Below are 13,225 nucleotides of genomic sequence, written 5' to 3' on the forward strand. Positions count from 1 at the left end.
TTGAAGTTATCGTCTTATACACGATCCAAATCATTGTGTCCATAGATAGCTGTGTGCATCTAGTTGATGTAGAGACACGATAGAAAGATGAGGTCTTTATGCAGAAGTAGGGGTTGAGGAAAGGAAGGAGGATAACTCACTCTTTCAGTAGTGGGCGACGCTCCGGTGCTTTCTACTTATAGTATTATACTACGAGTAGAATTAATCCTGACCGTTTATTTTAAAGGGTAGATTAGTAATCTTCTAATACAGATTAGGGATAATTTTGGCTGGGGCTGATTTCTGTGTCTCGGTCGCTTGATCGCATCAGGCCTGACGCAGGCACTGCATCTCGCATGTTACTTATCGCGGCGATGGAACCGATCCATTCCAGCGTCGGCTACGCGTGGCCTTCCGCCGTTCCGCGTGCATCCAATCGGGGCAGCGGTGCGCAGTTCAATTCGAAGGCCGCTCCGACGACGATCCCGGCCCCTCCGCGTGCGGCGGAGACTCGCTTGGATCCATTCCGGCTAGAGTTTGCTTCTGGAAAATACTACTGTTGCTGCTACTGAATTATACTGTTGGTGACGAAAAATCCTGGCACTGCTGGTGCTTACTTGTGCAGTTGGTGACGAAAAATTGTAGTGCTTGATGTTTCATGAATTCTGCTGTTGGTGATGATGTATGTAACTAGTGTGTGCCACAGCGAGACACCATTGCAGAGTAGCAGTTAAGCTCTTGGTATTGTGCCATTTTCGTTGCAGTTATGTGCGTTTAAAGGTTAATGCCTGCTGCCTTTCAAATGTTACGTGGATCTATTTGTGCCATGAATGAAACAATATGATAGAAATATAAATCATCCATGTTTGAATTTTGTTTCATATACTCTTGATTGCGCTTTGTTGATGATTTTTTTTTGACGCGAGACTCTACCTTATTACCATTTGATTAATGGTGTGTCAAGAAAGTTACATAAAGAATTTGTTGCTGAATTTAGTTGTCCCAGAAACAGCTTGAGCACAAAAAAATCCTGTAAAGGCAACAGAGAGCAGTGTACGCAAGTTGCTAACCCATCTAGCCAGCAGTGCCATCTCCATCAACACAAACACCCCCGGAGAGTGAAAGGCACGGCCCGAGCTATTCATCGTCAGATTCAGATATTCAGTAGATATACCTTTGACCATTCCAATCGAACACTCATATATTAGTAGCAGTGAAATTTAATAGACATGCATTTGATTCGATCGAAGACGTTTGCAACAATGATCCATCCAACTCAGGTTTTTCATGTGTGCACCGTGGGGCCTTCACGGCCTATGGCGAAAGTATCCCGTTTCACTGAGATGCTAGGCCCTGCTGCGTAGCCTCTGATGGGGGGAGACACATGCGGCAGCGGCGTCCGGCTGCAGGTAGAGAGGCGCGCGCACACGAGCGGCGGTGTCGTGATCATGTACGCTGTTAGGTTTAGTAACTATTAGAAGACGAGTTTACCCTCCGCACATAGTTTTTTTTAACAAATTTGCCCATCCACGCTGCTACTACCATAAGATGAGATGGTAGTAGAAATAGATCTGAACCATTCAATCAAATTAGATCAATGGTTCAGATCGTTTTCTACTACGAGTAGAAAGCACCGGAGTGAGGCTCTTCAGTAGTAGGGGATATTGAAATATTGTTGAAGGCATAGTTTCATACTCCCTCCGTTTTATATTGTAAAACTTTCTAGCACTCCGTTTTATACAGCCTGAAACGGAGGAAGTAATAAGTTTGGATACTTCTATTATTATAAAAAAATATGTTAACACTAATTAAGTTGTATGGTAAAGTCTGCCTGATGTGTAGCCAACGTGTCTTGTTAGCCATTAGCCAACATCAATTCCTGTGACAAGTCACTACTCGCCCAGACGGAAATTTTACCATGAACCAAAGAAACATGTCTACATGTATCATTCTCCAATCTTTCATCATGTCCTGTTTGGCATATGCATGCTTTGGATGCTTTTGGACGAGTACAGCAACCGGTGAATTTTGCTGGAAAATATGAGTACTCCATGACGCGGAGGCAGTGCGGCCGCACACACACTGGAGATCGAAAGGACACTGCCGCAAGAATCCAGATGCATCCGTCCGGCCGAGCCGCCGTCCTATGAACAGCCGTGCGGTCCTATCATCCAGCCAGCCGGCCAGTTTTTTCTTCCCAAAAGGACCCTCTCATTTAGAGCGTACGATCGATCCATCCATCGAGTACCGAACTAACAATTTCTCCCTTTAAAGGTATAAGCATTTCTACCATTTATGTTTGCTCTGTCTTCAAATGTGGAGAACAACATCCTATGGTTAATGCGAGCGGCCTCTAAAAGAAAAGGATAAGGCGGCTCCCCAGTTCTCACAGCATATACGCTGCGTTGCTAGTTGTCTTTCAAGCTCTATATTTGCTCTGACCATCCTTCCTAACAGAAAATGAGAAAGTTGTTGTTTTGAGTTGGTCGAGAAAGTTGTTGTTTTGGAAGGCAACTGCATCGCTTCTGTCACATCTACTTCTCTCTCTCTCTCTCTCTGATGAGACAGCCACAATTTGCTCCTCTTATCTGCTCATCGTGTCGTGCCAAAGTCCGTAGAGGGTAGATATATGTGTGTGTCAGGCGTCGGTGGCCGACGATAGATATATGGTTGGATGGAGGAAGCTGTAGGTGGCCACCTCGCTGACGGGGCATGAGTTGGTAGTGGAGTTGCTTCATGTGGGCCTCAAGGTTGTCGTGTTGGCGACGCTTTGAAGCCATCGTGATCTTTGCTAGCCATCTCATTGCTCGCCAGTTTTCTGTGTAGGTACATTATGGGCATGTCATTCTTGATTAACACCTATAGATATTAGGTTCGGTGCTTAGATAGTAGGGTCTAATACGTGGGATATCTGGTCTAGTATCTGGCACTTGGTATCACTACAAGATAATTGAGCTATCACCATCAATTTATTACAACGAAAAATAATTCGTGAGCAATATATTGTACTATCCCAATGATATTTTTTCTGTGGCAAATAACTATATTTTGTTGCAAAGATTTACGATCTTGTTTTATTAAGTATTTTTGTTGCAATAGAAAACGAGCTATCGCCACAAAAAACATTACTATTGCAAAAAAAACATGTTCTATCACCACAATTTTAATTTATGTGGCAATTTGCGTAGTACATGATACTTTTCACTATTTTCTGTTGCCACGATCAACAAGTTGCAATAATAATTTATCATCTCATAATTTGACTTATTCTTTTCATATGGGCATGGATTAGGATAAATTTTGTATGAAATTTAGAGCTCTACAACTTAACTTTTTCATTTGAAATCTTTTAAATACTCAAATTCATGATTCAAATCTCAGATCGGCAGGCTCAAATGGAATGATATGCATTTTTAAATAAAATTGATGTGTACGTGAGTTGGTAATGGAGAGCGCGTGTGAGGGAGAGATCTTGGGTTCGAATCCTAGCCATGACAAGATATCAAAAGAAAATAGTTAGGATGATAGATTAATATTGAAACATTTAATTTGGTACATAGAACTAATGCCACACTTGGAGTGGTGGCAATAGTTATCTATTGCAACGATGTGAAGTGTTGTAATATATTTTTTTGCCACATCCATTTTATGGCAATATCAAAATTTGTTACAACTAAATAAAAATCGTTGCAATAACCTATTACCACGCTATTTATTACCACGGCTAGCAACGATTTTAAGATTGTGGCAACATGTACCTATTGCCACAATTTTAGCATTGATGCTACGATTTTTTCCGTGGCGATAAATTATTTTTCTAGTAGTGTATCAAAGTATGAAAAGGGGAAGTGAGCCATCGCCGCTTAGTGGGTCGGCCCACTTGTATCCCCACATACCAATACAAATCTAGGAAGACTATAATATCTCCACTTTATTAAATCTCAATTCAACTATTTCTCTTTTTTTTTACTCCCAATGCATTTACTCCCTTCGTTTCTATATTTTTTTATGTTTTGGACAAGGTTAATTAAAGTCAAACTTTTATAACTTTAACTATCAATATCAAGAATATTTAGTTTAAAGGCACTAAAACAACATAGACATATTTATCTTATAAAGAACTATACTAAGGCCTGGTTTAGTACCCAAATTTTTTTCCCCAAAAACATCACATCGAATCTTTGGACACATGCATGGAGCATTAAATATAGATAAAACCAAAAACTAATTACACAGTTTGCATGGAAATCGTGAGACGAATCTTTTGAGCCTAATTAGTCCATGATTAGCCATAAGTGCTACAGTAACCTACATGTGCTAATGACGGCTTAATTAGGCTCAAAAAATTCATCTCGCAGTTTTCAGGTGAGTTATGAAATTAGTTTTTTTATTCATGCCCCAAACTCCTTCCGACATCCGGTCAAATATCCGATGTGATATCCAAAAATTTTCTTTTCGCGAACTAAACATGGCCTAAAAATTTGAAATATATTTATTTATTGTATATATTATAATATAAAAACATAGTTAAAAATATATTTTGGAGAATCGTTCAAAATTCAAAATTATAGAACCGGGGGGAGTATTCACTACTTTTATAAACTCCGATATAATAATTACTTAAAATAAATTTAATTTTGATACCGGTAAAATTAAAAAATAAACTTTTTAGTAGTAATTGTTTTTTATGAGGAGTCGTAATTAAGAGAGGACATCTTTTCATCTCTTTTTCATGAACGCGCAAAAGGATTACACGTCAATATATTAGAAGAAAGCGAAGTTTGGTTATACAACACAAACGGTTAGAAGGCTGTTGCCAAAGGTCAAGAAAAAAACAAATACTGAAAAGATAAGCTACTGGTGGGGGTAAGGGGTCCCACTACACTCTGCCTGTGCCGACATCTCTTCAACTTACCGGGTGAGGATATTCCATCATAATATCACTACTATTACAATCACTAGTATATGGAATATCACCCTTTTATTAATTTACACGTTAACGCCTGTAATGATAGTGTCGTTATAGCAGAGGTTGAAAACCCCGCAGCCCCACCTCTCTAGCTTGAGTGTCACTGGAGTCCGGTGAGCCGAACCTGATCGAGAGATCGAGTTTAAGAGGTGAGCTTATATTAGGCACAGCACCCCACACCAACATTCACATTCAGTGCACCCCAAACACCAAGAACTCCTCCTATTTTCTCCTGTAATAATCCTGTACCCTCTCTCTCTATCTCCCTGCAGCTGCTGCCTAGCTCCAGTACGGCCACCGTCGTCGATCGGTCTCTCTCTCTCACCGGATCCGAGAAGCAAAGAACCGATCTTTTTTCTTCTTTTTTCCCCTGCGTGATGCTTCTTGTTTACTACTACGTGGGTGCAGTGCAGGTTTGTTGATCGATCTTGGGGCGGGGCGGGATCGAGCATATGAAAGGCGAGATTGTTGACAGAAGAGAGTGAGCACACGGCGCGGCGGCTAGCCATCGGCGGGATGCCTGCCCCCGCCGCGTGCTCGCTCCTCTTTCTGTCAGCATCTCTCATCACTCCCTCCCGCATCCCCCGCCCCGATCTCGCGTCGATCTCTCATCTCCGGAGAGGAGCCATCTTTTAATTTGTTTGATTTGATTTGATCTCGTTTCCCTGAATTTCTTGGTGGAAACCCGCGCCGACACGCGTGGCTTTTCTTTCTTTCTTTCTTTTTTTTGTGCAGAGACAGAGAGATCGAGATAGCAAGGACATGTCACTTCATTATCTTCTAGATATGCACGCAAAACATTTTTTGTTTGTTTTTCTCTCTCTCTTCTTGATTCGATTTCATCTCTTTCTTGCTGTCATCACAGCCTTGCATGCCGGGGAGCTACTACCGAGGAGATCAGCGATTATGCTGATATGATGCTGCTGCTGATGGAGTGATGGCAAGGAGGAGGAGGAGGAGGAGAAAAGATGAGCATTTGATGTGGTAGGTTTCTTCTTCTCAATCCTCTCTGATGAGAGATGGAGTACTGTAGTAATTTTCCTCCTCGATCTCTTCCTTTGCCTTGGGAGCTGAATCAGTGAGTGGTGAAGCGGCCAGTACACTGCTCCACTGTAAGGATTTAACAGAATTAAACTGCACAGCTTCTCATCTCCGTATTCATCATTCACTTCTCCGTATAGTTTTATCTCTCTCTCTCTCTCACTCTCACACTCAGTGCTTCTGCTCATCTTCTCCCCCTACTGCTCTCTACTCTCTACCTAGAATGCTCATTAATTAATCCTTCTTTAGTTATTTTCATGGTTGTTTAATTAAGGGTTCTTGGCGTTTGATGATGAACTGATGATGATGATCCAGTGCTGCTAGCTGGGCTTGGTGAGCTCCTGCTGGCTCAAAAATGGAGCATGGAGGTCACTAGGAGAACCATATTTGGCAAGGACGGTGGTCTCGCCTTTGCTTTGGCCAGATCTGATGGTTTGTATATATCTCTCACACATTTGGCCTTTTTGGTTTTTGGTTGGCCCCCCCCCTAGCTCCTTGATGTGCTCATCTTGTACCACATCTCTTCATCTATCTATCTATCTATCTATCTATCTATCTATCTATCTATCTATCTATCTATCTATCTATCTATCTATCTATCTCTCCATAGAAAGGGATTATTGATGATGAGGAGGGGTAAAATTGGATGCCTTTTGATGCATGTATGCTTGGTTTTACCATCCATTCACTTGCTTAGTGTTGAAAGTGGTCCAAGCTTAGCTTCCTGAGACTAGTCGTCTGAGTGACCCATTTGCTGCTGTTCCCTTCCTTTTTCTTTCAGGATGATAAACTACTACATGCATGATATAATGGATAGCAGAAGCAAGCTAAGCCACCACCACCACCAGCAGCAGGAGCACTAGCTGCAAGTCTCTGCAATATCACCAATACTAAGGTAAATATATATCCATGCAAAAAACTATATATGACTGAGTTATTTGAGTTTTGTTTTTAAAAGTTCTTGAGGTGTGTGGGAACTTACAGTTGCATTTGCTCTTGGATTTGGAGGCAAACATTATTTGAAGTTTTGAAATGTTTGCAACATTTTTTTTTTTTGAGAAGTGCATGCACTAGTACTGCAACATTCGGGGTGAAAGAAAGCTGCATGCGTTGTTTGGCATTCAAAGGTCATACCATGAGATCAAAACATTCTTTTTTACGCTTCAGTGCAGTGCATAGGCTGGATTGGTTATGCTCCAAGTATTATCATCTGATGATAGACTGTACAGTTTAGTTGGGGTGTATTTAGACCCTGTGTGGGTAATTAGATGATCAGGAGCATATAATCAAGGTTCAGACCAACCATGATGCTAGAAATAATACTTCCCTTTTGGTGCTAGCTAGCTAGGTGCTAGGTGGAGTATCATTTTGTATGATTTCTCCCCTAGCTAGCAAAGGAATGTCCATGCATGCATGTTTTTTTACAAATGTGTGGGATCCATAACTATCTCCATTATTTACTGTTCTTCAGACTGGAGCTTAATTTTTCCCAAATATTAAGTACATACGTGGGTTATTTCGATCGATTGCACTACAACATATATATTAATCTTTCTCTACTGAACTTTGATTGGGAAAATGATAATACAAATTATATAAGTGAGAAATATATCAATGCTGCTAAAGTTGAACATGCCACATGAAGCAATATTGTGCAGATCGACGAGGCAAACAAGCCTTGCAATTTTGCATGTTTTGTGCCACTATGAGGTGCGAATATGCCTCCATTGCACACCAAATTTTCGTTATGTATCGTTCCAAAGCATTCTATAGATAAAAGAAAAAGATAACAAATTACAGTTTTATTTATCTCATTATTTTTCTTTTGCAGTATAAAACTGAATTCTTAATTTACACCCATGCGCCAGCGATCACGCTTTATTGTCCCACATCGGGCTGCTAGATCCTCGCTTTGACATAAAAACTATGTTCTTGGTTGCATCAATGTGTGTAGAGTTACATTATTTAAATTTCATGATAAAATAATAAGCTTTATTTATTTTGTGTCAACTAGTAGCGCATGTATATGAGTATATTGGTCATATCTTCCTACTAGATGGGCAATTGAATGCAAGAAAATTGTTCCTCCAGATCGTCAAATCCTACGCATTGAAGTGAATTATTGTAGTTTTGAGGATGGCATGGGCTATGCATATATATATTACTTCAGTCTGCTCAGTATATGTTTACTTTCAAAATGATTGAAATATTGAACTAACTAATCCTCCTGCCATAAATATTTGACGTTAGAACAAGATTTGGTCAAGTTTTGGAAACTTTCACAGTCAATAAATTTCTCAAATGCTTAGTTTAAAAACAAAAAGAATGGCATACACAAAATATTTGCCTCAGAAAGTAATATCATAATATCATAAGCCTATTAGATTTATGAACTTATTCTAATATAAAATTGATGTCCGGAATTTTAGAAATTTGACCAAATCTTGTCCTGAACATCAAATATTTATGATCGGAGGGGAATATATATGTGCACATGAAAAAAGGGTTCACAAAGACTGCATGGATATCCTCCAAACAGGATTATCTTTATTTTCTTTCGGGAAAAGTCCAGATAGTTATAATTGTGTTTTAGTTAAGGACTTGTGGTAGGAGTGTAAAATCATGTAAAAAATGTCCCTATGTTTGTAATTATACCCCATTCACGCCTCTCTCACTTCATACAAGTAACTTAAGGAGATACTACATTTTTTCTCTATATTTCATTATCTTTAGTTATATCTGTTTTTACAAAAAGTGGCCAAATTGCTGCCTTTTACTCCTAATTTCTTTGTTCAACGTATTCTCAAACTGAAGCATGTATTTACTCAAGCTTCATCAGCTAATTTATAGGATATATCCACTTCATAAATATTGATGTCACCATTTAGTGATGGTCACTTGCAAGTTGGGTCGATGAACCCGACAATGAATAAGAGTGCGCAAAAACTGACACAAATAAAGTAACAAATGTCCTTTGGCTCAATTCAATACTTCAATATACAAGTAAAACAAGATGGAGATGCGATTGAAGTACGGTTTGCTTGTTTGCGCCAAGTTATAGACATGCTGCCTTTAACATTTGTGAGTCAATATCTCTCTCTGGGGATTACTATTGACTTACTTTCACTATGTAAGGTTTGGTTTGAGATCTGAATGTTAAATGGCCCTAATACATGTTTACATCCTTAGCAAGCATGAGTAAACAATCTGCCACCAAAAGTTCCATCTGCTTCCACCAAAAATGTCTTTCACGGATTACAATACATGCAAGTAATAGTAATATTCAGTAAGTGTGAAGTTGACACTAAAATAACGCTGTGATGAATACAGTTTGCAATGAGAAATATTACTACCTCCCTCTCATAATAGTTGTCTTTCTAGGATTCAAAATTTGTCCCAATATACTTGTCACTAAAAAGTACTAGCGGTCACATCCATTCCTTTATATTCAAATTTCTTCCTTTTCTATCCCTGAACTACTACTCCGCTCCTAACGATACACCATTTAATATGGGATATTATAGTCCTTTTCTCAGACCTTAGTCCATACTAAACTACCTAGAATGACAAGTATTTTGGGACGGAGAGAGTAATATAACAATCATTTCCCTGTCACTGAATTTGGTCACTTAAGTACATTGCTTTTTTACGAGCCTGTTATGTATGTCTTTATTGATGCTATGTCGCGTGATTCCATAAGTAGCTACTGGAAACTTATCAGATAATGTATCTGTCATCAATTCATCTCATGTGGGAAATTCTTCCATTGGCAGTGTGTTTTATTTTCTCTTTCCAGTAAGCTATTGTGATTTTCATTCTCCCATGAAGGATTTGAACATTGGTGTTTTAGGAGTTTTTCTTACAATGCTTTGTCAATGTGAAGTGTGCTAAAAACAACTTGTCTTGAATTGATGGTATTTTACCAATTACCGGTTTCTATTACAAATAAGATGTTGTCAAGCTGAACAAACTTAATAAAAATATACTTCTCGGAGGCACATTCTAATATATTCTACAATACCTTGTTGTTGTTTATCCCGTACTCTCTTTCTGAGATTTGCTCATATATTAATGTGAAAAGTGGCATTACCACTGTACCTTTGTAGTGCCATTTGTAGAAAGATTCTTCCATTTCTTTCTGGAAAGCACCGCTTTAAGCATGTGGTATCTGACGTTAATTGCAACTTCTTTCTCAGCCTAACTGCAAAACATGCTCTCTTTAGATATTGCCTGTTTCCACCCACCCTTTTTGTGATTTTGGGATTAGCTAGACAGTAAATTGAATGATTTTAGTATACAGTCTATCTACAGTGGATTATACGTATATATATGTGTTCTCAGTTCTCACCAGATAAAACAGAAACAACTTGACAAATTCAGTGTTTAAAGAAAAGGTCTACAAGACTAGCATACAAGGAACGGGTGCCCCAACCTTGTACCGCTTAAGCCGTATAAACGGCTGAGTATACCGGATAAGCGTCCAATTATGCCGCATAAGTGCTATAGGGTGGGGTAGGGTGGGGTGACTACACGAAACCGCATACCGCTTTTTAAAACATTGTCTGTATAGTTTTAACATCCAAATTGTGTCTTTGTTGTTATTCATCTCTATCTGTCCATCTACAGCGAGATAATGTGTATGTGTCTTCTCTCCAGATAAAACTAAAACAACTTAGACAAATTCATGGGCTGTATAATTTTTAACATCCACACTGCCCTGTTATTCAGCAGTACAGGTGCACACGATGAAGAGGGAACAACAGCTGAAAAGAAGTGAAACATAGGCTGCTTCTGCAGTATTGATAATTTCTAACAGTTGCTGTCATAGAAGGCAAATGCATCTGCAGGTAATGACTGATTAATTTAGGGATAACTCCATTTTGAAAAATTCAGGCAAATGATGCTGAAATCTATTATACTTTATTACTGTATTGATCATCCCCCTTATTTCTTTTTTCAGCTTACATGGAGCATTCTGCAAGAGTATGTTTGGTGATAACTGAGTTTTTAGAGGATGTGTGCAACCAATTCTCGCACGCAAGTCCATCGCGATAGGGGAGTTTGGTGTTCACTGAATTCAAACCGTTCCTTTCAAGCAAGAAGGGTCCTGAAGGATCTAACAGCTTCAAATCATACAATCTTTGCCCCTCCCTTTTATTCGGCTGGAACTATTGAAATGTCACTTTCAGGATGGTTAGAAGCTTGTGCTTTAGGGGAAAATTTCAAAACTTTTGCATTTTCTCCTTAGCCTTTCTTTGTCAGTAGTACCAAACTACGCCTTTATTTCCAGTGTTCCTGGAGAAACGTCACGCTCAATATTAGTTGACCATATACACAAATTCTTTGCTTCCAAGGTATCATTTTCCTTCTGCAGATTTGGACATTTTTTGCCATGCCAAAGATCTCATCTTTTACAGGCTCCCAAAGAGCATTGGTAGTAGTTGGTAGTACACTGGTACTACTAGTACCAAATGACTGAAAAAGAATGGTTAGTACAGTAGTACTAGTGCTGCCCATGAGTACTTTGGTTGTTGCTCTTGTCATCTTCCATGTTAATTACTCCTATTTTGCTGTCCGGTACCTTGGATAGTTCAAAGTTTCTGCAAGCTTTGCAAACCTCCAAATACAAGGTAATGGACTACTATTATAATGGATAATCAAAGGAGCTGTCACTTGTCTAATCTCCATGAAAACAAATGCAAAGCTAGGACAGACGTGTCCTGAATCTCCAATATAATGGAGTACAGGGGATTGCATAGGCAAACGTTCTATTATTGTACCTGATGAATGTTGTAAAGAACTCTAATACAGTTCAGTGTTCACCAACTAACATGTGACATTACCTACTAATCACTGTTATCTTTAGACACGTTTCGTCAGATAACATATCGAAGCTGAGCGGTGTACTTGTAATGTGATTTGCTATGGCCGTCCTTGTAGTTTGTACTAAAATAATTGCAACATATAGCATCGCATGTTAATTAGTTTTCCGAACAGCACGATCTCATTTTCGGTAGCTTCAATTCAACGTTTAGGCCTGTTTGGAGTTTGGACTGTAGGATTTTATAGTTCCTTCAAAACGCATGATTCTAAAAACACAGGAATAGAAAAAAAAAACATAAAACAGGGTGGCATGTCAAGTTTATCATAAAAAATGTAAAACATACATGAATTTTTTTCAGTGCCTATTCACTTTGATGCCAAAAAAAACCTTACCAAATTTTGGCAATATCAAAATTTTGGTATAGTTGCCAAAATTTTGGTAACTTGCCAAAATTTTGGCAGGATTTCTTATATAGTTACCAAAATTTGGCAGCAAACTAAATGTAGTCACTTTTTTTGTAACTTTACCAAAATTTGGTAAGGTTTAAAATGGCATTAAAGTGAACAAGCCCTCAATCTTATTGTTTGGATGCTTTACAGGTTGGCATGTCAACTTTGTCATAAGAAATGCCAAAATACATGAATTGTTCAATCTTATTGTTTAGGTGCTTTTACATGAAAATAATACAGGAATTTGGAGAGAGATTGAGACCACGGAATTTTTCAAGAGGTTTAAGTTTATTATAGATTTCGTCCAAAATTACTATGATTTATTTCATTCTATGGGAATTCTAAAGGCCTCATTCCTTTAATCCGACAAGCACTTAGGAAATTTTTACAAAGGATTAATAAATACCCTATAAAATTCCCCCATATATCCATTTTTTTCAAAGGAGCCCTTAATAGATTCCCCCCCCCCCCCCCCTAGGATTTGAATTTATTCATTCATGTGAAAATTCTGTAAAATCCATGTACATTTTAAAGGAGCTCTCATTAGTCCTCAATATGATATCAAATTATAATATCTTATTTGGCCATAACAATGGGCAGTTCTATGAAACTACAGGAGTGTGTCAAAAACCTGTTTGCAGCCCTTCTGTCAAGACCTTGGTTTTGTACAAAATTTACACCTTTTCAAACCAAGAAAAGTCATTACTCCATCTGTTCCAAACTATAGACACATTCTAGTACTTGATCTGGAGAAAGTGTATGTCCAGATTTATTAGTAGCAGATTATATCACATCTGATCCTAAGTTATACTCCCTCCGTTTCTAAATATTTTATGCCGTTCACTTTTTTAAATATGTTTGACCATTCGTCTTATTAAAAGAAATTAAGTAATTATTAATTCTTTTCCTATCATTTGATTCATTGTTAAATATACTTTCATGTATATTTATAGTTTTACATAT

The 13,225-nt window shown here is 38.4% G+C and overlaps 1 long non-coding RNA gene across 4 annotated transcripts; it reads left to right on the forward strand.

Annotated features, from left to right (window-relative positions):
• The first annotated feature begins 5,117 nt into the window (after positions 1 to 5,117).
• On the forward strand, positions 5,118 to 11,372 carry LOC127777575 (uncharacterized). Of its 4 annotated transcripts, none has more exons than XR_008018347.1 (5): positions 5,118 to 5,932; positions 6,239 to 6,421; positions 6,771 to 6,884; positions 10,718 to 10,836; positions 10,950 to 11,372. It is a non-coding gene; the product is annotated as an uncharacterized LOC127777575 (long non-coding RNA). The 4 variants fall into 4 exon arrangements; XR_008018346.1 differs by having other exon boundaries at positions 5,119 to 5,932; positions 6,264 to 6,421; XR_008018345.1 differs by having other exon boundaries at positions 5,121 to 5,932; positions 6,305 to 6,421; positions 10,721 to 10,836.
• The last annotated feature ends 1,853 nt before the right edge of the window (positions 11,373 to 13,225 follow it).

This window comes from Oryza glaberrima, chromosome 6, assembly GCF_000147395.1.
Source record: "Oryza glaberrima chromosome 6, OglaRS2, whole genome shotgun sequence".
NCBI lineage: Eukaryota > Viridiplantae > Streptophyta > Magnoliopsida > Poales > Poaceae > Oryza > Oryza glaberrima.